Source organism: Hyperolius riggenbachi, chromosome 3, assembly GCF_040937935.1.
Source record: "Hyperolius riggenbachi isolate aHypRig1 chromosome 3, aHypRig1.pri, whole genome shotgun sequence".
NCBI lineage: Eukaryota > Metazoa > Chordata > Amphibia > Anura > Hyperoliidae > Hyperolius > Hyperolius riggenbachi.
Genome location: NC_090648.1, coordinates 256,439,955 through 256,464,586, shown reverse-complemented (window position 1 = coordinate 256,464,586; position 24,632 = coordinate 256,439,955). Strand labels below are relative to the sequence as shown.

The following is a 24,632-nucleotide window of genomic DNA, read 5'->3' as shown; positions in this document are numbered from 1 at the left end:
CCAAGAGCCTGTTCTCGCTTTGAAAACTGTCAAGAAAGCAAAGCATAAACGGAAATACTTTCCAACCTCATCTATTCACCATTCACTACCTGTTGCACCAGATCCAGGTGGAATCACTTTACAGACTTTGACACAAAAGCCTGCAGACTCTTGCACCCAGCTTCCTGCAGACTCTTGCACCCAGCTTCCTGCAGACTTTTGCACCCAGCTTCCTGCAGACTTTTGCACCCAGCTTCCTGCAGACTCTTGCACCCAGCTTCCTGCAGACTCTTGCACCCAGCTTCCTGCAGACTTTTGCCTCCAGCCTCCTGCGGAACCTCGCATCCAGCCACCTGCAGAACATTGCATCCAGCCTGCTGCAGAACCTCTCATCCAGCCTGCTGCGGAACCTCGCATCCAGCCTGCTGCAGAACCTCTCATCCAGCCTGCTGCAGAACCTCTCATCCAGCCTGCTGCAGAACCTCTCATCCAGCCTGCTGCAGAACCTCTCATCCAGCCTGCTGCAGAACCTCTCATGCAGCCTGCTGCAGAACCTCTCATGCAGCCTGCTGCAGAACCTCTCATGCAGCCTGCTGCAGAACCTCTCATGCAGCCTGCTGCAGAACCTCTCATCCAGCCTGCTGCAGAACCTCTCATCCAGCCTGCTGCAGAACCTCTCATCCAGCCTGCTGCAGAACCTCTCATCCAGCCTGCTGCAGAACCTCTCATCCAGCCTGCTGCAGAACCTCTCATCCAGCCTGCTGCAGAACCTCTCATCCAGCCTGCTGCAGAACCTCTCATCCAGCCTGCTGCAGAACCTCTCATCCAGCCTGCTGCAGAACCTCTCATCCAGCCTCTCATCCAGCCTCCTGCAGAACCTCTCATCCAGCCTCCTGCAGAACCTCTCATCCAGCCTCCTGCAGAACCTTTCATACAGCCTCCTGCAGAACCTTTCATACAGCCTCCTGCAGAACCTTTCATACAGCCTCCTACAGAACCTTTCATCCAGCCTCCTGCAGACTCTTGCATCCTGCCAGCAGAACTTTGCATCCAGCCTGCTGCAGAACCTCTCACCCAGCCTCCTGCAGAACCTTGCACCCAGCCTCCTGCAAAACTTTGCATACAGCTGTCTACAGAACCTTGTCTCCAGCCGCCTGCAGACTCTTGCACCCAGCCGCCTGCAGACTCTTGCATCCTGCCAGCAGAACTTTGCATCCAGCTTGCAGAAACCGGTATTCAGCTCACAGTCTTTTTACTTTCGGCACAGCAGTGGTTAACATCATCTCTTCCTGCCAGATCTTTGCAAACTACAACTTCTGACATGTCTACACAGCCTACAGCTCCTGCCAAGTCTGCAAGGGACAGCACTTCGCTCCAGCCACTGTCAACTAGCTTGCCAGCCTGTCCAGCTGCATCTCTGTCACCAGGTCTAGCAGAAAGTTTGCTATCCTGCTCAGCTACATCTTTACCATCTTGTGCAGCTGCATCCTTGCCAACCAGTCCAGCAGTAAGTTTGCCAGCCCATCCAGTTGCATCTCTGCCATCCTGTCCAGCTGCATCTCTGCCAACAGGTACAGCGGTAGGTCTGCTTCAGCCCGCACAGGTTTTGCTTCAGCCCGCACAGGTTTTGCTTCAGCCCGCACAGGTTTTGCTTCAGCCCGCACAGGTTTTGCTTCAGCCCGCACAGGTTTTGCTTCAGCCCGCACAGACTTTGCTTCAGCCCGCACAGACTTTGCTTCAGCCCGCACAGACTTTGCTTCAGCCCGCACAGGTTTTGCTTCAGCCCGCACAGGATATGTTTCAGCTTGCACAGACTGTATTGGGGTGTCTACCAACGGTCCAGCCAGGTGCTCAGCCAACGGCCCAGCAAGGTGCTCAGCCAACGGCCCAGCCAAGCGCTCAGCTAATGGTCCAGACCCCTGAAACTAGCCAGCCTGTTGCCCCCCTGCCTGAAGCCAGCCAGCCTGTTGCCCCCCTGCCTGAAGCCAGCCAGCCTGTTGCCCCCCTGCCTGAAGCCAGCCAGCCTGTTGCCCCCCTGCCTGAAGCCAGCCAGCCTGTTGCCACCCTGCCTGAAGCTAGCAAGCCTGTTGCCACCCTGCCTGAAGCTAGCAAGCCTGTTGCCACCCTGCCTGAAGCTAGCCAGCCTGTTGCCACCCTGCCTGGAGCTAGCCAGCCTGTTGCCACCCTGCCTGGAGCTAGCCAGCCTGTTGCCACCCTGCTTGGAGCTAGCCAACCTGTTGCCACCCTGCTTGGAGCTAGCCAACCTGTTGCCACCCTGCCTGGAGCTAGCCAACCTGTTGCTACCCTCTCTGAAACTACCCAGCCTGCTGCAACCCTGTCTGATGCCCACCCTCTAAAGACTTTTGTTGATGCCCACCCTCAGACTTTTGTTGTTCCTCAGCTCCTACAGACTTCTGACAACAAAGCCCAGTTTTGCAGACCTCTGCTAAAGCCGAATCGATTGTCCTGGTTGGAGTATACTATTGAGTTGTTTTGCTGGAGACTTGTTTACATGCTGTCCTTCCTGCTGGTGTCTAGTCCACTGCCTTTCCTGATATCTGGTTCCTGGTCCTGCCTGCTGTCTTTCCTGATGACATCCAGTTCCTGGTTCTGCCTGCTGCCCTTCCTGATGACATCCAGTTCCTGGCCCTGCCTGCTGTCCTTCCTGATGACATCTGCTTCCTGGTTCTGCCTGCTGCCCTTCCTGATGACATCCAGTTCCTGGCCCTGCCTGCTGTCTTTCCTGATGACATCCAGTTCTTGGTCCTACCTGCTGTCTTTCCTGATGACATCCAGTTCCTGGTTCTGCCTGCTGCCCTTTCTGATGATATCTGCTTCCTGGTTTTACCTGCTGCCCTTCCTGATGACATCCAGTTCCTGGTTCTGCCTGCTGCCTTTCCTGCTGACATCTGATTCCTGGTCCTTCCTGATGTTCTTCAGCCTGCTGTGTATCTTGCCTTGTTGCCTGACGGTCTCCAGTCTGCTGTCTGCCTTTTCGCTCAATGTTTCTTGGGACCCAGGTGGATGTGAATTGGTAGTCTGGTGGAGCGTCCTGAGGCCGCTCCTCAAGGGGGGGGTACTATCACGATCTGTTCCTGCTGGTGACGTTTGTGAACTGTATGGACTTCCTCTGTTCACCAGCAGATGTCCCCTCTCATTTCAAGAACATTGTACATTCCTCCTGAAGTTCCCTCTGCCCACCAGCAGAGGTCTCTGTATTCAAGAACTGTGTCTCTGCAGCCTTGGAAGAGGTCACATGACCATCCTGCAGAGTATAAAAGTCCAGCTACAACAGAACACTGTTGCTAGTTCATTGATGTGGATAGCCCTAGAGCCTGTGTTCTGGTCACTTGTCCTGTTACCTGTTACCTGTCTGCCTGTTACTTGATTGTTTGACTCCCTGGTGTATGATATTGGCTTTGTCTGACTATTCTTCTGCTCACTGTTTGTATTGCTTGATGTCCTGGTATCTGATCTTGGCTTGTTGACTAACCTATTGCCTGCTGCATATGTCCTGCGCTTGATTGTATATTATCCTGTATATATATATATATTAGTTAGTTAGCTTAGTTAGACAGGGTCTGGGGTTCACTGTGTGCACACTGTATATATTATATTTGGTTTGTGTATGTCTGATCGTAAGACATTTGCCTGCAACTGTATTGCCAGTTTGCAATCATATTGCTACTTGTACAGTTCACTTGTATTTACGTTCATGCACCAATTGCAGCATCACTTGTGTGTGTATATATCCTGTTCTTGTAAATAAACCATTACTTTATTTCACCTTATCCCTGGTTTGGTCTTCAGTATTTCTACATTAAGTGACATTCTGCATTCAGTGCAAATCTGCGTGCACTGCACGTTACACTATGAAGGTGATTCCACTATGCTAATTCGCGGTACTTATAGTCAACAATTGGGCTACAACATTTTCAGCGCAATTCTGCTTGAGGGAATGCAGAGGCAAAATCACATTCCTACAAACATCTCTGAAAATCACTAGGAAATTGTGATTTGTGATTCCTAGTGTGTCCTAGCCCTTAGAGAATGACTAGAGGCTACAAATTTTCCATGGAGATTACGCAGGTGCGAGTGTGGGATTCTGGCACACAAACCGAGTATATTGTAACTCTTCTAAGCCTTGAAGCAAACCTGAGGTGAGAGCCATATGGAGGTTGCCATATTTATTTATTTTAAATAATACCAGTTGCCTGGCAGCCCCGTTTATCTTTCTGGTCAGTAGTGTCTGAATCACATACTTACACAAGCATGCAGTTAAAGCAGTCAGACTTGAGCTAGACATATATATTATAACATTGCTTGGTCAGTTGGGAGCAGGGTGAGCCGAATGACTGTTCACCATGCTGCGGCTGAAATTCCAGGTGGCATCAAATACTATTCCCACCTGAATTGTAGCAACTTGGAGGGACACATAATTTGGGGTCTGGCTATTCAAATTACACTGAAAATCCTGCTTTAGGCATCATAAAATTACATTTATGGCGGCACCCAGTCAGGCACTACCCGGGTGCGAGCATGCCAAGATAACCGGTCTCGTGAGCTAGAACCATCTGATCTGCATGCTTGTTGGGAAGTGGATCAGCATAACAGCCAGGCAATGTACATTGTTTAAAAGGGAAATAAATATGACAGCCTCCATATGTCTCTCACCGTGGGTTCCCTAATTCCTGCTCTCTACTAGCCAGTCCTATTATATAGTATGTAGCAGTCGCTAACACTTGTTCTGCAAAACAGAGCTGAAGATCACAAGGTTGTCACCTTGTTTCAAAACCACTGGTTCCTTTATATCACAGCTACGTGTTAAGCTACAGATGCAATTTAGAAACATTTTTAAAGAATTTTAGAATAGAACAAAACTTAAATCAACTAAGTCTGAGGACTGACTCATGCAATTTAGCATGTGAAGTGTGTTACCTAAATACAAGCGTCTGGATGCTATAAATAAAGCATCTCAAATGTAAACCGAGCTATGCTTATTTTGTTGCTATGTGTAACACTTTGCATATCTGTAATCATTTCCAGGGACTGTCACCGCTGGTATGGAAATTCAGACACTTCATACACCCAATCTGCAGAGTGTCACTTGAAAACACATCTAAACAGAAATCCATAGAAGTCTAACTGGAATAAATAATTTATATATCAATTTTCACTGGATGTCTTGAAGATTCTCATATCTTTGTAGACATCAAATATTTTGTAATGCTAACAATAATAATAATAATAATAATAATGTAAATAATACAGACACTCCCAATTTGTACACTTGGAAACTGGCTTGACTGAATTTTCTACCATGATGAACATTTTCCCATTATCCTTTGTTCCAGTAAAATTCCAAATTCCAAGAAGAAAAAACTGGCCAGCAGGATAGGGAGGGATGTTCCTAAAAGTCTACAATGGACCCAGCACAGTACCATATCCGCATTGTATGCATACACTATACCACTCCAAAGAAGCACTGCAGTCCTTACAGGATCAGGAATGGATGGCATGGCATTGCATGGATACAGCTTGCTTCATGCTGTTGCCTGGCAGCTCGCATAAAATGAATGAGTCCTCTAGCTCCCCAACCTTTTTTGGCCCCAGGAACAATTTCCAGTGTGAATTTTTCCTGGGGAGTGGACCGGAAAGAAACAGGAGCGCTGCAATGGTGCACTAACATTTATTGAACAGATCAAGAAAAAAAACATATGCACTTACAAATTGTAGAGTTAAAAATCACATAAAGACTTTCTCGCAGAGAAAGAGGAGCCCATATGCGATTAGTTCAATAAAAGTTTAAACTGCAAGTTGTCAGGGCTCTAGTACAGAAAGAACAGGAGCGCCCCAATGGTGCTTTAAAGAGAACCTGTACTGAGTACAAATATTTAAAATAAACACATGAGGTAACTTCAAATGAACATTACATAGTTACCTTGCCACCAGTTCCTCTCAGAAACTCACCATTTTCTTCTGACAATAATCCCTTCCAGTTCTGACACTATTTTGTCAGATCTGAAATATATCAGTTGCTGTAAGTAAAATATCAGTTGCTGTCAGTTATAGCTGAGAGGAAAACTGATGTGCCCAGTAATGTCCATGTTTCCCTATGGCTCAAGTGGGCGATGTTACAGTTTAACTGTGTGCTGACCAGAAAGCCGTTATGGGGTAATGGCCATTTTCAAAATGGAGTAGGGAAAATTCCCTTGATCACAGTGGACAAACAGGACGCGGGACAGGAGAAAGACACTGAGGAGTAGACTACATGGAAGGTAAGTATGACTTGTGTATGCTTATTTTGACTTAATTTTCATTTCAGGTTTTCTTTAACCCTCTGGGGGATACAATTATATCGCCCCAGGAGGTGGCGAAGCACTATTTTTTTAAATTTTTTATTTTTTAAATCATGTAGCGAGCCCAGGGCTCGCTACATGATAGCCGCAGTGCAGCGGCATCCCCCACCCACTCAGATCGCCTTCGGCGATCAGAGTAAGCAGGAAATCCCGTTCAGAACGGGATTTCCTGCTGGGCTTCCCCGGTCACCATGGCGACGGGGCGGGATGACGTCACCGACGTCATGACGTCAGAGGGAGTTCCGATCCACCCCTCAGCGCTGCCTGGCACTGATTGGCCGGGCTGCGCAAGGGGTCGGGGAGGGGGGGGGGCTGCGCGGCACGGCGGGTAGCGGCGGATCGGCGGCGATCGGAAGTTACACGCAGCTAGCAAAGTGCTAGCTGCGTGTAACAAAAAAAAATTATGCAAATTGGCCCACTAGGGCCTGAGAACTCCTCCTGCTCGACATACCCCGAGCTCGGCTCGGGATTATCGCTCAGGAGGTTAAGGAACAGCACCTGAGCATTGAATTTAGTCCAAATGAGATTGCAGTTTTTTTTCTTAAATTGCTGGGGTCCGCGGGCCAAGCTTCTCACCTCACACTCTAAGGGCCCGTTTCCACTACACGCAGATTCTGGATGCAGAAAAACTGATTCCAATGGAAGCCTATGGGCCTGTTTCCACTAAACACGAATGCCTATGCATCCAGATTCTGCGTGTAGTGGAAACAGGTCCTTATCCAGATCAGCGTGCACCAAGCGTCACCAAGTTGTGCTGCCCTCCTTTCACAGCTGTCCACTGTGCTTCACGTACCTTTTACGTCTCCTGATTCAACGTACGGAAGCTAAAGCAGTACAGCAGATAGCTATGTAAGTAGGACAGCGCCACCTGGTGGTGCTCTGCTGCACGTGGATCTGAATGAAAGAAAGGGTGAGATGAGAGGCCAGGGGCTCACGGACCGACTGAAAACAGCCTGCGGACCGTTATTGGGCCGTGGACCGGGGGTTGGGGACCCCTGCTCTAGCTGACTGGCTATTATACTGTTTAGAGATTACCTTGAAACTGGACTTTGCATGCAAGTTTCCACGGATGTGAAACTGTCCCAATGAAACCCAGTTGTAAGTTAACCGATTAGCAGCTGCTGGATTTTATTAGCTCAGTTTAAAAAAACATGGATATTTGCATGCTTAGTTAAATTTGAGGCTCATGTTTAGCGCGGATCCTCTGCCCTTGACACATTCTGCATGACGTGACTCAAACTACTGAAGCTAAAAGATCAGCTTGACTCCCAAGCCGCTGAGTTTTTTTTTTGTTTTGTTTTGTTACAAGGGATATAAAGATGTCAGCCTTTATATTCTTCTCATTACAAGTTTCCTGTCTAACGATTTGTTTTCTTCCCTACCCTTTCCTGTTATTGAATTTACTACCCAGTTACAGATGAGCAGAGTCATTTTGCTGTTTTACTTATCTTGTCAGATGAAATTATGGAGTTGTAAACCAGGGACAATTTTCCTTTACTGGTTTTCTATTTTCTCTGCTCATTTTTAAAAAAAATTAAAACCTTTTACACAAATGTCTTAATAAAGGGTTCCAGCACAGCCCCCACCCTTCCACAAGGATCATTAGGCTTCCTGTCTGACACAAGGCACTGCTCACTACACCCAGAGCTGACACAGTTAACACTGCCCGCTACTAATGCCAGCTATGACATTAACATACTGCCCTTCAGTTCCTCTAAAATCTCATACATAAGATAGAAAAAAGTCATCTCAGACAACCACTCTGTGAGTCAGAAATCCATTGTGTGTACAGCTTTTCCATGATGCAGTTTAGCGATTCTTCATGACAAATGAAAAAAGAGAGCATAGTTCTCTTCCTTTCTTGCACCACAGGATGCCACTTGCTCATGTACCACCCATCATTCCTTCTCATTCAGCTATAGCCAGAGAACATGTCTGTACAGTGCGTACTTCCCCCAAATATCACCCCACAATCATTAAGGGTGACATCTACTGAATGTGTGTACAAGAATTAAGACAGCATAGAAAACTTGCAGTGAAGGCAAGCAGAAATCTTGCCATAGTTGCTATAATGGAGGGTGGTGGGTCATGCCATTTGGCTCAGCTACAGAATGGACAGATTGAGAGGGTACCATGTATAAGCTAGCAGGTATGGGGCAGACCTATAGTACTCTAGGGGGAGGTCTTGACCTACTTCCACTATATTTAAAGGTGAGCTAGACATGGGCATCTCAGCTCTGACTTCGACTATTATGCTGATGTGGGGCATTGTGATTTCATGTGGTGGTGGTTGTATATAATTTAATTATCACTGCACTACTTTTTAGCACTCCTGACAAAGCCCTTTGGGATGAAACGTAGCATTTAAGTGGCATTGTATATATGAGCACTCTGTGATATATGTTACCTCAGCATTAAATACTTATTTTACTGATGCTGAGATGTGATTAGTCTGAACTGTAGGGAAAGAAGACAAGTTTCCCCTAAAGCACAACTCATTTACAGCTATTGGTGGCTGGACTAATAGCGAGTTTGGGGGATAGTGTTCTTACACCTCCCCTTTTCTATTCCAGTCCACCTAGCCAAGATGCAGTCCGTTTGAGGTTAATATTGTTTTTGACTATGCCTTCCTATTATAAGCCATTTCAATAAAGTTTTATTTTACCTGTGTACAGATAGGGCCTGTCCAGTAGAACTTTGTGTTGCACGTCTATTCCCCCTGTACAGTTTCGCTGTATTTTCATAGTTGCTATTAGTAGGAGGACAGTTATAGGAATTGGAACTATGAAACTATGAGCATACTGCCCAAAACAGGGTTTCTGTTCAGTGATCCACAAAAAAGAAATCATAATAACTGTTTACATAAAATTGATATGAGGCATGCACTAGCTGGATAGGAAGACACTTCTTTTGACTGCTTCACATCTCCATATTTCCTTCTGGCAGGCTGATTAAGGAAAGCAATGCTCAGTTCTTTTTTTTTTTTTTTTTTTATTGTGAAGAAAATAGGAAATTAACTAGAATGGTTTATGAAAGCAGGAGCAGCAGAAGTTGGAGAAAAAAAATGGAGCCCAGACCATTGAATCAAAATCCTTGTTTAATTCAATAAATCTGGTTTTCTTGTCAACTGTCAAATCAGCTTCAGTATCGTAGAAGCAAAGGTCTTTTTTTTTTTTACTGTCACTGCCAGCATAAATTAGTACCACAACTACCCCTGGAAGGATACCTATTACGACAGCTATTTCATAAATGTTTCTCCGACAGGAATCACTGAGAAGTCATGACCGGTATGCTGCCTTTTGCAAGGATTCTGGAATTTCTGAAGGGTGATGGCTATGATATATAAAGTATCACATTGCAACTACCAAGCATCAATAGAAATATTTTCCAACTAACTTTCACATATACTGTATGTAAAAGGTAATACCTCTTCCTGTAAGAATCTAACAGTGTATGCCATGCTTTAGTGCCTTTTCTACATTAATTTGTATTGATTTTTACTGCTTTAAAGAGACTCCGTAACAAAAATTGCATCCTGTTTTTTATCATCCTACAAGTTCCAAAAGCTATTCTAATGTGTTCTAGCTTACTGCAACACTTTCTGCTATCACAGTCTCTGTAATAAATCAATGTATCTTTCCCCTGTCAGACTTGTCAGCCTGTGTCTGGAAGGCTGCCAAGTTCTTCAGTGTTGTGGTTCTGCTATGAACTCCCCCTTTCAGGCCCCTCTCTGCACACTGCCTGTGTGATATTTAGATTAGTGCAGCTTCTCTCTGCTCTCATATCTTTTACAAGCTGGATAAATCGTCCTCTGAGCTGGCTGGGCTTTCACATACTGAGGAAATTCAGACAAAGGCAAAGCTGTTTGCATGAAAAAAGAGCAGCCTGAAACTTCAGTGCATGAGAGATGCAGGGGGAAAGAAACACACAAATGATCTCTTGAGATTCGAAAGGAAGGGTGTATACAGCCTGCTTGTGTATGGATGTATTTTCTATGTGTGGACATACTGTACATCAACCTACTTCCTGTTTTGGTGGCCATTTTGTTTGTTTATAAACAAACGTTTTAAAACTGTTTTTAACCACTTTTAATGCGGCGGGGAGCGGCAAAATTGTGACAGAGGGTAATAGGAGATGTCCCCTAACGCACTGGTATGTTTACTTTTGTGCGATTTTAACAATACAGATTCTCTTTAATCCCAGCCAATGTAAAAATGAAGCATACAGAACCTACAACAAGGTGCATAACTGGTTGGTGCACGCAACAGCAGCTTAGTAATGCATAAACCAATAAAACTCATTCTTTAGGACAGGAACAGTGTGTACCTGTCATACCAATAAATCATAAACATTTAGTCAAAAATTCACCTTGAGTCAAATGTCTCAATCCCAAAATTCTCCAAAAAATGCTTGATTTTGAACTTGTCACAGTTAATAAATGACCATACTTTTGAGATAAAAGGAAGGAAGGGGGGGATAGGTTTGACATAATATATCAAACAAGCTACAGTGCGTATTTCTAGTTAATAGAGTGTACTGTATAAGGGAATGTTACACATACAAATACAAACAGTTCCCTACTTACCATATGTCATACTTACAAGGCTGTCCCCATGAATAAAAAACTGTTCTGTATATTTAGTAATTACATATTTTGTTGTTACATGTTGCAATGTGCAAAAACACAGTGACAACAACCAAAAAACATTCTGTATGCTCTATGTCCAAATCCAGAGTTGTCTGAAAGTTCATCTTTTATCCACGTTTCACCATGTAGAGCAATTGACAAGACTTACAAATTAATTTATACCGTATATATGTATTAACAAGGGGTACTTGAGATGATGTAAGCTCAGCTGGGGCGGCTTGGCAAGAACCGCCATTCATAAAGGGGCACATGCAGCAATAACGTGGAGAAACGCTTTTCTAACATATGGACAGTGCTCAAGGCCTTAATTAGAGATGGAAAATGTGTTAGAAAAATCGACCCAGAGTTGCCATGCTTTCTCAAAAGAGCTCAAAAAGACTATTTTCAGAAATAAAAAGGAACTTCGTTTTTCCATGTTATATGTAGAACTCATTTCACCAGTCAATCTGGCATAAGGGGATTCTCAGATTTCTTCCTATATGTGACCCACAATACATTGGCTGCCCCTCTCATGATATTAGCGCAAATTTAACACAGATTTTCTTTGTGTTAACAGTTAATATGGAATATACTTGTGTAAGAGTTTAATAATAGTAGGTTTAAGTCCTGAATGTCAGCAACCACCCCAAACATTAAAGTACTATTAGATGCACAGAAGTCAGTGATGATGTGTCAACCTCCTGTACATAAATAGCTTTTACAAATCTATATCAAGAAGGTTTTAAATAACGAATTTTGCACTCCAATTGCTAGTTAGCAGAGAATAACTTTACAATGGACATCTAACATCAGAGGAAAGGCAGTCATTTATTTAGTCTCTGTCTGAGGATGTGGTGATGGCTAGACCTCAGATCACTGTGACACACAGCAAACATTACCCCACATAAACTGAAAAAATACCTTTCATCCAAAAGCTTATGCAACACATTGGTTGACCAACACCATCATCATGCTCTGTAATTAGAGTACAATGGTACAATGTCATACTTTGCTGTTCTTTAACTGCTCTTTGTCTGCATAATTTTATCAGAAAGTGTGTGTGTGTGTGTGCGTGCGTGCGTGCGCGTGCGTGTGTGTACAAGCTAAGCCCAACATGAAAACTGATCTACCTTCAGAAAGGTGGCCATAATCTAAGCAGCCATACTACCGGTCAACCATTTTGGATGGGTGACCTTAATATCTTATAGAGAGTTTCAGGCCTGAAGGAGGAGCATAGCCTTCTAGAGGTGCTTGGACATATTCTTAAGCTTCACACACACATCCAAGTTTGACTGGCCAATGACTGTCCAATTTTACTTCCATGTAGTATGAGAGCTTATCTATACAATCTGTTCAGAGTATTCAGAGTCTGTTGGTCCTCATACTACATGGAGGTGGCACAATTGATCAGTGATTGGCCTATAAAAATTGATCTGAATGCACCTTTAGTTTTGCCATACTTGGTTTCACAGCTCCAGTCTCCAAATAGCCAAAAGCAAGATTATGGAGGCAGAAAGCACTATTACCAATTACACCATCGTGAGGTAATAAAAATAGTCTCCCTCATAAGAGTTTACAGTGCTTTAAAGTGACTGCCCATTTCTCAATGAAATATATTTCTTTTTTTAATTTTCCCTTCTCTTTACAGAACAAGCCACTTTAGACAGTTCCTGAAGCAAGGCATTACAGTATTCTAGTTGCTATGCTAGACAACTTGGTCAGCTTATAAACTGTATGAACACATATTTTATTAGCTTTAGTTTCATCCCACATCCCCAAAACCAACTGAGAGGTTGATTAGTTCCCCCCACAAAGTTGGTGTTGACTATGATAGGGACATATGACTGTAGTAGGAATTAGATTGTAAGCTCTTCTGAGCAACACAATGTGATATGTACTAAGAGCTGTACAAACCGTCAGTGCTATGCAAATGCATAACAACAAGAACTGTACAGTATAATATAACAAAGTGCTAAAAATAAAATTGCATGGAGATCTTACCATTAACATTCGTGAGGTATAAAGGGTCATGTTTTGTGGTTTACCTTATCATTTATACAAAAAAATGAAGTCCTGAAGGGATAAACATTTAAATGACCAAAGTATGCTATTTTCAAGGCGATTCTGCGTGACAAACTGTTTTTTTTTTTACCAATACCATGCAACATCATTTAACAAAAAAAAGAAATCACTAAGCAACGTTTAATGATGCACACCACCCACGGCGATCGTTCGTTTTTTAGCGACCGACATGTTCTATTATGCCATTGAAGGTCAGAACAATCCTCACTGACTTGCATAGGGTTTTGCTGCAATCGTGTAAGCCGTATTGTTTACGCGATCGTTCATTTCTGACCCCACAAACCGGCCAGACGGATCGTTGAAAGGATCGTTCATCAGCGAAGATCCCCGATCCATCTGGCCGCATCTGCCGGTGGGTACATAGTTCAAGCGTGTTGCCAGTTGTTTTTAACAGTAAAAAAAAAAGTTCTGCATTCCTGAGAGTCATATTTTTAGTCTTTAAGAATCCCGGCATCATGTGAAGAAGAATACTGAATTGCATATCACATGTTATGCACCATTATTCTTCTGTAAATGACTCCAGGGTTCCCATCACTAACACCCACTGCGTCAGCATGGTTTATATTACATCAATGTGACTGATTAATGCAATTACGGCTGCTGACTATATGCTGCAAATGAGATATAATATTCCATTACTTTCTGAAGAAATGTGTTCACAGCTGCTCATTTACCAGTGTCCTAAGGCCACTGTCTGTTTCCCTTTATTGGCAGTGATTACATCATGATATGATGGGCAATACGCATGCAGCTGTTGCAGCGATGACAGTCTACAGTCTGCTTAAGATGATGTCCAGTGACAGTCACACCAAGTTGGGCCTTGCTGAGATCACACTAAAGAGAATATATCCTCTCTAACTGAAGCTAAACTTACTGAATGCTGAACATTTTTCTCACACCTTTAAATAAGGAAATAATTTGAACAATAGGAAAGTATTAGAAGAGCATAATATGAGCTGCAAGCTAAACATGAGGTCATGCAACTCAAGGCAAGTAATAGGTCATTCCAATTATGAATTCCTTCATTTATTTTTATAGGACTAGTGTTGTGTTCATAGTATGGTCCTGATTAATCAAAGCTAGAGTTGTCTAGCAACCAATTAAATATTCTTGTAAAACAGGCAATAAAATGAATGTCCAAATCACTGCAACGGATCCACTACTTTAAACATTACTTTTTATGAGTTCCATAGTAAGCAGCAACAAAATAGACAAGACAAAACATTTATATTGCGCTTTTCTCCTGTCGGACTCAAAGTGCTTTAGCTGCAGGCACTAGGGTGTCCTTAGTAGGCAGTAGCAGTGTGAGGCCTCTTGCACACTGCAAGCAATTCAGATTCAGATTCCGCTTTTTAATCTGTTTTTACTTCCGATTCAGATTCAGATTTGCAGTTTGCTCCTTGCACACTGCAAATCTGAATCTGAATCGGAGGTAAAAACTGATTAAAAAGCGGAATCTGAATCTGAATTGCTTGCAGTGTGCAAGAGGCCTGAGGGTGTCTTTTTCAAGGTCTCTTCACTGAATAGCTACTGGCTTACTGAATAGGAATACATCAACATTTTCCCCAGTAAACATATTTGTAATGGGGCTATTGACATGGATGTCAGTAACAGCCCAAGTAATCTACCCACACAAGGGTGTGGGTGCATTATACACGTTGTACAGTAAACAGGAATGACAAAGGATATAGCATGGCACACGTGAAGAAGGTGCAAAAAGGCATAGAAAGCCAATATACCAGCTGAAATCTGTCAGTATTTAGACTGCCCCTTATCCATGCCAAATAACATCTGGTTTGGTCTTATTAAAGTGTTACCAAGGTATCACACAAGCAGCATGTCATGACGGGAAAAGTTCTCTCAAGACCTTTGCAACCTTATTGTTGCAAAACATACTGATGGCATTGGTTAACCGCTTCAGGACCTTGATGATTGAAATCTATGCCCTCTGTTTTGATTGTTATACCTACCAGTGCATAGATTTAAATGATCCCACCGCACACTCCCACAGATTGCTTTACTCTCTCCCAGCCGCAGATCCCTCTTCCTGCTGTTGGTATGAATGCAGAGCTGTGTGAGCTGATCAGGAGCCAATTTAATTGGCTCCTGACCCTGTCATCCCTGTAAACCAATCCCATTGGCTTACATTGATGGACAGCATCAGAAGCCAATGAAAGCAGCTCCTGACCTGCTCACATACCTCTGCCGTCGTAGCGACAACAGAGAGACGGGCCTGCGGGGATGGAGGAGGGGTGTGAACGGCCGGTATGTGTGGCGATTCGTTAGGAGGCGCTGTTCTTTGGTACCAGCAGTCTATGGTCCTTAAGGGGCCAGAGACTGCCGGTACATAAGTGATTAAATAGAGTACATATTTCTAAGCTTCTGAATGTTCTAGTGAGCACTGTTGGAACCATAATCTAGAAGTGAAAAAGAACATGAATTCACCATTCAACACTCCATGAATGGTTCCCTGATAGAAACTTCACTGGACCTTTTTGATCACACCCATCTCTTCCCTGACAGGATAGCAAAAAATATACTCTTTCAAAGAGTTCCCAATAGTTTCAGGGGTTGTGACACAGTAGGGAACATATGGCACACATGGTGGACTTGTCCTAAGGTGAGAAATATCTGGGGTGAAGTATAGGACTTAGGAAGGATCCTATTCCAGTGTCAAATCATACCCTAATCCCCGAACACCTTATTAAGCCTACCTATTACTAGCTTGTCTTCTGTGCAAAAAAAACTCCGAAACTACTATATTCTTAAAACTACTCACGGCAGTTAGACTACACATAGCACCACATTTACGCTCAAAAAAAAATAAATAAATTATATATATATATATATATATATATATATATATATATATATATATATATATATATATATATATATTCCTATCAATGGCGACCTTACGCATATTATCCAAGACACCTTGGAGGGCTTTTACAAATTATGGGATCCCTGGCTATCCTTCAGATGCATTTTCAACCGCCCCTCCCATTACAGATAAGGTAACAGTTTCATAGGGAATTAGATTCTCACTGATGATCTAATATTTTACATTTCATAAACTAATGAATTATCCTTGCTCTTAATTAATGGCAGTAGGAAAATGTCATCAAGTCCTGCAAGGAAGAATTAAAACTTTCAAAAGACTATACTAAATTATTTTTGGAAAGAACATCATCTTCGATTGACTCTGAGATTTCATTTTTTTCTGCTAGGTTTGCGTACCCCTACACCCTATTAAACAATTCCTTGATATGTATATATTTATTTCTAAAAAGTTTTATATACCTCAAACTATATTAAACAACGCCTTTCTCTGTTTCTATGTTATTGCTTGATCTTATTTCTTTCAAAATGTATGGAACTTAAAACTTGGTCTTTATACCAACAGCACGGTGGCGTAGTGGTTAGCTCTCTCGCCTTGCAGCGCTGGGTCCCTGGTTCGAATCCTAGCCAGGGCACTATCTGCAAAGAGTTTGTATGTTCTCTCCGTGTCTGCGTGGGTTTCCTCCGGGCACTCCGGTTTCCTCCCACATTCCAAAAACATACGGATAAGTCAATTGGCTCCCCCTAAAAATTGGCCCTAGACTACAGTACTTACAATACATAATATAGACATATGGCAATGGTAGGGATTAGATTGTGAGCTCCTTTGAGGGACAGTTAGTGACAAGACAATATATATATATATATATATATATATATATATATATATATATTTATATATATATATATATATATATATATACACTGTACAGCGCTGCGTAATATGTCGGCGCTATATAAATACTAAATAATAATAATAATACCAGGTTTATCCTCAATCTCGAGGATAAGAAGATCTTTATGCTGTATTTTGACAGACCATTTGAACGTAAGAAATGGTTATTTTAAAGAAAACAAAGACTCCACTGCTATTGAAAACGCATGTTGAAGCTAGTTTAAAGCCAAATAGCGTAACACATTATGCAAGCAACATAAGTATTGTGTGCATATCATGAGTTATGCAAACCACGTAACATGCATTCTGTATTTAACCTAGCAAAAATGTATGTGCACTGTCTATGCATATTCATTTCACAGTTTTTAGTAAATGCACCCCTATGTTCTATACGTCATATCACTACCCATGTTCCCTGTTTAAACATGAGGGCTGTCAGAACTAAGAAGCCCCAGTAAGCAAGTCTTGATGGGTCAGTTAGCAGTCAGTCAACTCCTTGTTCGTATTCCAAAGATATTCATGAGAGGAAAGCGTATGGAAAGGCACCTTTCATAGGGCTGGAGGATCAGGAATTAAACCTTAATATTCTCATTGGTTGAGCAAGTAAATTGAATCATTGTTAGTTACCAGTTCACAGTCTTGTCTGCAAAGCATTTATAACCAAGTGTTTTTTTTAGTATTGCTTTTTTGTAATAGTGTATGGTGAGAGGTAGAGTTGGGCCGAACCTCCGATTTTAGGTTCGCGAACCGGGTTCGCGAACTTTCGCGGAAGGTTCGGTTCGCGTTAAAGTTCGCGAACCGCAATAGACTTCAATGGGGATGCGAACTTTGAAAAAAAAAAAAATTATGCTGGCCACAAAAGTGATGGAAAAGATGTTTCAAGGGGTCTAACACCTGGAGGGGGGCATGGCGGAGTGGGATACACGCCAAAAGTCACCGGGAAAAATCTGGATTTGACGCAAAGCAGCGTTTTAAGGGCAGAAATCACATTGAATGCTAAATGACAGGCCTAAAGTGCTTTAAAACATCTTGCATGTGTATACATCAATCAGGGAGTGTAATTAAGGTACTGCTTCACACTGACACACCAAACTCCACTGAACAGAACAGGTATGCAGTGGCGGGTTCACTGAACAGAACAGGTATGCAGTGGCGGGTCCACTGAACAGGTATACAGTGGCGGGTCCACTGAACAGAACAGGTATGCAGTGGCGGGTTCACTAAACAGGTATACAGTGGCGGGTCCACTGAACAGAACAGGTATGCAGTGGTGGGTTCACAGAACAGGTATGCAGTGGCAGGATCAATGAACAGGTATGCAGTGGCAGGATCACTGAACAGGTATGCAGTGGCAGGATCAATGAACAGGTATGCAGTGGCAGGATCAATGAACAGGTATGCAGTGGCAGGATCAATGAACAGGTATGCAGTGGCAGGATCAATGAACAGGTATGCAGTGGCAGGATCAATGAACAGGTATGCAGCCAGGGACAAGCTAAGGCTAACTAATCTTTCCCTATGAGAGACTGCAGTAGCTCGCCCTACTCTAACTAATGCAGGCACACGAGTGGCCACGGCCGCCGCTGCCTGCCTATATAAGGGGGGGTGGGGCTCCAGGGGCTAGTGTAGCCTAATTGGCTACACTGGGCCTGCTGACTGTGATGTAGAGGGTCAAAGTTGACCCTCAGTGCATTATGGGGCGAACCGCAATGGGGCGAACTTTTCCGCAATAAAGTTCGCGTGCGGTACCCGCACGCGAACCACCTAGGTTCGCGCGAACCAGGTTCGCCGGCGAACCGTTCGGCCCAACTCTAGTGAGAGGTAATCAACAACAGTCAATCGTAATTGCTGGGCATACACGGTAAGTTTTTGTGCCGGCATCGAGCCAGTGGCTCGATGCCGGCACGGATCGATTCCCGCACGTCCCCGCAAGCGCTGCTAATCAGCCGCTCGTTTCTTCCCATTGTTCTCCCTGCCGGTATCGTGCGCAGTATCGATCCGGCGTAGAGATGAGCCGAAATTTTCGAAATTTCGAACTGCTTTTATTACGAATGCGAAATTTAACATTACGACCCAAATTCGTAATTTCGTAATTAATTTTCAAATCGTAATTTACAATTTCGTAATCGAAATTTCACTCCCGTAATGACGAATTTCGTGTCTCCAACCGAAATTTTACTTTTTCAGGTTTGTAAGGGTTTCTATCCCTCTAGATGCCTAAAATGAATAGCACAGCCAGCGCTCTCTCTCTCTCTCTCTCTCTCTCTCTCTCTCTCTCTCTCTCTCTCTCTCTCTCTCTCTCTCTCTCTCTCTCTCTCTCGAGATCTGTAGTATTTCAAAACCATACTCACATTCATGACATGTCCAGGGATCAAACCCAGGCCAACCACATGGAAGACAGCTATGCTCACCACCATACCACCAAACACACACTAAATAGACTGCTAACCTAAATCTTACTTGTAGACAGTCATATGAGACACATGCTGGGTGCAGGGCTTTGTGATTGGACCATGGACCATGCGATAGAGTGAGGTGCAAAAATGAAATCATGCCTAGCAGAGGATGGTTTCACAATGCTAAATGCTAGGCTGGCTGTGGTGCAATTGGTTAGTGCGTCTGGCTGGTAACAGCAAGGTTACAGGTTCGATTCCATCCAGGCATGTCTTTTCCTTTTGCGTTCAACAGTTGTCCAAACAGAGCCCCAGATAGCCATGTAGAGTTAGGTCACAGCTAGCCTGGCTGTGGTGCAATTGGTTAGTGTGTCTGGCTGGTAACAGCAAGGTTACAGGTTCGATTCCATCCAGGCATGTCTTTTCCTTTTGAGTTCAACAGTTGTCCAAACACCGAGCACAAAGTTTTGCATGCGTAAAGTTTTACGCACGCAAAATACCCCATGGGGTTCAATGGCGCAGCGCGCGCACGCAAAAGGAAAAGACATGCCTGGATGGAATCAAACCTGTAACCTTGCTGTTACCAGCCAGACACACTAACCAATTGCACCACAGCCAGGCTAGCTGTGACCTAACTCTACATGGCTATCTGGGGCTCTGTTGGCTCTGTTTGGACAACTGTTGAACGCAAAAGGAAAAGACATGCCTGGATGGAATTGAACCTGTAACCTTGCTGTTACCAGCCAGACACACTAACCAATTGCACCACAGCCAGCCTAGCATTTAGCACTGTGAAACCATCCTCTGCTAGGCATGATTTCATTTTTGCACCTCACTCTATCGCATGGTCCAATCACAAAGCCCTGCACCCAGCATGTGTCTCATATGACTGTCTACAAGTAAGATTTAGGTTAGCAGTCTATTTAGTGTGTGTTTGGTGGTATGGTGGTGAGCATAGCTGTCTTCCATGTGGTTGGCCTGGGTTTGATCCCTGGACATGTCATGAATGTGAGTATGGTTTTGAAATACTACAAATCTCTGGAGAGAGAGAGAGAGAGAGAGAGAGAGAGAGAGAGAGAGAGAGAGAGAGAGAGAGAGAGAGAGAGAGAGAGAGAGAGAGAGAGAGAGAGAGAGAGAGAGAGAGAGAGAGAGAGGAGGAGGAGGATGGTTGGTTGGTTGCATCTAGAGGGATAGAAACCTTTGCAAACTTTAAAATACTAAAAATCGTAATTACGAAAATTACGAAATTTCGATTACTGCTAAAATCGTAATTGTAGTAATTTCGCGAAATTTCGGAAATTCGTAATTAGGTCATTACGCTCATCCCTAATCCGGCGTGGTATTGGACAGGTTGAATATTATCAATCGAGCCATCAGCGGGTCGATTGATAATATAAAACTTACCATGTATGCCCAGCATAAAGTTTGGAAGACTACTGTGGGTCTCTGCATGATGAACATTAACATAACAGTTTTGACTAGCTTATTAAAAAGCCCGCCTCGGCTGGTACCCATATCAAATGCCAATAATATTTACAGTTTTGAGGTTTTGTGTGGCTTTTATTTGGTGAAATAATTGTAAAAAGACTATGGGAAGTGTAGGAAGTGTTTTCCTCAAGTACCCCCTGACACATACACAACATATAGATAATAGGAATCCTTCATATTTGTATAGAAATGATTTTTAACTTTCCTTTATGCTATACCTATTCAAAGTTGTTTACAAATGATTATCTTATTTAATCTCAAAAACATATGGATTGACAGACAAGATCAGGTACCCTCTGAGCCCAACTAAATGGCCCAGTGGGGTATGCGTAACACACATTGAGAAACAAGCTTTTAAACAATACAAAAATTATCCTTTGCTTGTATATTTTGTTTTCACTGTCAGATAATTAAGCTCTTAAATAAATGAGATTTCTCTGTGAATACAGAAGACCTCCCAACAGCTGTGGTCCCGAAGGCATTTAAGTTCAAGACTCTAGCTAGCCTTTGAAGACTCGCCCTTGTTTCTCATTCATCTGATGCAGAGCAACACAAAGTGAGCCAATAAAAGTTCTCTTGTGTTTAGAAGAAGATAGTTCAGTGTGTGCTTAATTTTACGGAATGTTATGTACAAGTAAGGCCTGGTTCACATTAGCGGTTGTTTGCCAAACGGACCGGATGACCTGACCGGATCCGGACCGGATCCGGATCGGAACCGTACGGTTCTGATCCGGATCGGAACCGTACGGTTCTGATCCGGATCGGAACCGTACGGTTCTGATCCGGATCCGGTCAGGTTGCATCAGGTGTCCATCAGGATGCGATCCGGATCCGTTTGGCAAAAGTTCGTTAAAAACAAAAAAAATGTTGGGGTCTGGGAGGTCAGCAGAAGGGGGACCTGTGGAATCAGGCCCTCTGCTGTTTAGCACTCACCTCCACCTCCGACATGCTGCCAACATCTCCGGATCCGGATCCAGCTGTGCTGCTCCACTCCAAAATGCTTGCCCATGTGTCCCCATCCAATATCGCCGCAACAATCCCCATAGGAAGTGGGGTAGAACATCCGGATTTCTCAGCCAGTGTGTTGTGCGCTCTCCGGTTCCCATTGGTTTGTATTGGCCGGATGGTGCAGTCCGGCTCCGCCCCGGATACGGCTGCCGGAGGAGCCGGATGAAAAAATAGCGCATGTTGGAACGGAGGCCGGAGTCCGGATCCGGTCCGGCTCCGGTTCGGCAGAACGGACGCATGTGAACGGACGCATAGGCTTTCATTGCTATGCCGTGCGTCCGTTCCGTCCGTTCTGCAAGCGGTGCGGCTCCGGCACGGCGATTCCGGAGGGCCACCGCAAGTGTGAACCGGGCCTTAGTTTTCACAGGTGAACTGAAGAATACTGTATGGACATCTGCACGATAAAAGATGCTGGAAGTTCTGATTGTAAAAAGATAAATCCTGTCAGAAGATACCAGCTTTCAGTTTGTGCTACAAGTGCTACACAAACATGCTTACTTGGTGTAAAATGTAATTCTGTCCTCTTAAAATTTTGTTCAGCTGTAAGTAGGGATGGTCACAGATATGCAAACTATTCTGAGTTGATGCAAATGTATGCAAATTCTTATGCAAATATATGCAGCTTGAAAATGGACCAATCAATTTAAACCTGGGTTTAAATTGATTAGTCCATTTTAAAACTGCATACATTTGCATAGTTTCAGAATAATCTGAATCTCATTGATCATCCCTAGCTGTAAGTGAGTAACTGTAGTTTCCCATAATGCATCACTCCCAAGAATGCAAACCCTCTCTTTTATTGAAAGCAACGCTGCACATCTAGAGCCGCTGGTGTATAGTGAACCGGTAGCTAATATATTTTACAGAGCTACACCAATCTATAATGCATACAGCCTCTAGCGGACTTATAGGTTCTCATCAGTGCATGGTATGGATTGATACGGCTCTATGAGATAGGGCCTGGGTCAGTACTAAGGAATACCCAGATAGGTCATTGTGACCCAGAACGACCTGGAAGGATTAAAGGGTCAAAAGAAAACAAAAATCCCTCTATTTCAAAAACATTACCCTTGCATCAGTAGCTAAAAAGTGAATACATCTTTCTGATGTTTTAGTGTTGTAGAAAGAGTTAGAAGCTCTGCCAGAGCAGCAAATGGGTAGATAATAGATCATTTTTTGTAATCACTGTTTGTATAATCATTTAAACTGGTTGCATTAACAGTAAAACTATCTTGGTCATATGAAGGATATACTAGCACTATGGTATTGATCACTCATTTAGAAAATGCTGGACTATTAAAGAAACTAAAAAATGCCCATACAATGGTATATTGCCTATTATCAAAGGTGTCCACACCGTACACCCGACCACCCCCTTTCAAGTAAGATCTTTCCAGCATGCCAGATTGATAGTGTCGGAAATGGATAAAAACTATGATCATGTGGCCATGTTGTGGCATCAATCTATAGCGGATTCAATTACCATGATCAAATCTGCCAGAGACTGATGTAGCAAATACACCTTAAAGGGGAACTGAAGAGAGAGGTATATGGAGACTGTCATGTGTATTTCCTTTTAGACAATACCAGTTGCCTGGCAGCCCTGCTGATCCTCTGCCTCTAATCCTATTAGCCATAGCCCCTGAACAAGCATGCAGCAGATCAGGTGTTTCAGTGGTTCAGACCTATAAGTCTGATCTGACAAGACTAGCTGCATGCTTGTTTCTGGTTTTAATCAGATACTACTGCAGAGAAATAGACCAGCAGGGCTGCCAGACAGCTACTACTGTATCAGGTGTCGAGTATTGATGAGACACAATTCTTCTAAAATCCAAAATGGCATCAGGGAGGAGAAAATGAAGTTCTCAAAACACTGAACACTGTATAAGCAGCAAAAAGCGGTAATTTGCTTATCCTAAATGGTGTCTCCTGGGTGTGGCCAAACAGCCAGCGAGCAATGGAAGTCTATTTAACTGTAACTTACACTTGTAGTTAGCCTGGTGAACATGATTTGAATACTTAGGACAGAAAAAAAGAACCGTAATCGCAGTCAGCAAAAACATATTCCAAAACAGAAGTAAATTCTGAAAGAGGAGTTCTTCGCATTATAGAGTTTTACTATACACCTTCCTTTTGCCAGCCCCCTGGTCTTTTCATATGAAAAGTAGCTGCATTAACCATTAGGAGTGTTCAAGTTACTTGAAATTACTTGGAATCTGTATATCTGGAATCACTGTCTTTAACAGTGAACTTCGTAATTGTATATATTTTTGGGTGAAACAGGTTTGAATATTCTGCGTGCTTAACACATACAGGAGAAATTTTCAGATGAACAATTACCCGCTTCTAAATTTATTGATTAGTCAAGACCTTAAAACCACCTGTTTGGACCCTACTGACTAAGGACTATAATGGCTAAGACTGATGCTGACCTGTAATACCTGACCAAGATACCACCAGCAAGTCCTTTCATTCTTGTAAGCTGCAAACGGAGGCCTCATAGATTGGACTTGTTTTTCCTGCACATCCCTCAGACAGATGTGGACAGTTTGGAGGCCACAGAAAACAATTTATCAAACCATAACCCTTTTGTCCAATCCTCTGGACAATGCGTTCTAATGCTCATGTGCTCACTTTAGGCTCTTTCAAACGGACAGGGGTCAACGTCAGCACTTTGACTATGGCAACTACCATATGCAGGGTCCAAGGCACTGTGATATCTGGCACCTATCTGTCATGGCCACCATTCAATTTTTCAGCAATTTGTGCTACAGTAATTCTTCTGTGCGCCTGAACCAGATGGAATGGCCTTCACTCCCCAGCAACCCTGGCCAGGTGCTGTTCTTCCTTGGACCTCTTTTGGTGGGTACTAACGACTACAAAAAAAAGCTAGAAACAACTCTCAAGACATATTTTGAAGATGCTCTGACCCAGTCATTTAGCCATTACAAATGAGGGGC

General features: G+C 43.4%; 1 protein-coding gene across 2 annotated transcripts in view; it reads right to left on the bottom strand.

Annotated features, from left to right (window-relative positions):
- The window catches only part of SEMA3C (semaphorin 3C), a 211,029-nt gene that overhangs the window by 100,241 nt on the left and 86,156 nt on the right, over positions 1-24,632 (bottom strand). The window contains exon 1 of one of the 2 annotated variants that reach the window (XM_068276190.1): positions 5,921-6,005. The exons of the other annotated variant lie outside the window; for it this stretch is intronic. The gene's annotated coding sequence lies outside the window, so the exon portion shown is untranslated. Of the gene's footprint in view, positions 1-5,920; positions 6,006-24,632 lie in introns of those variants that run through there. 2 annotated transcript variants of the gene reach the window in all.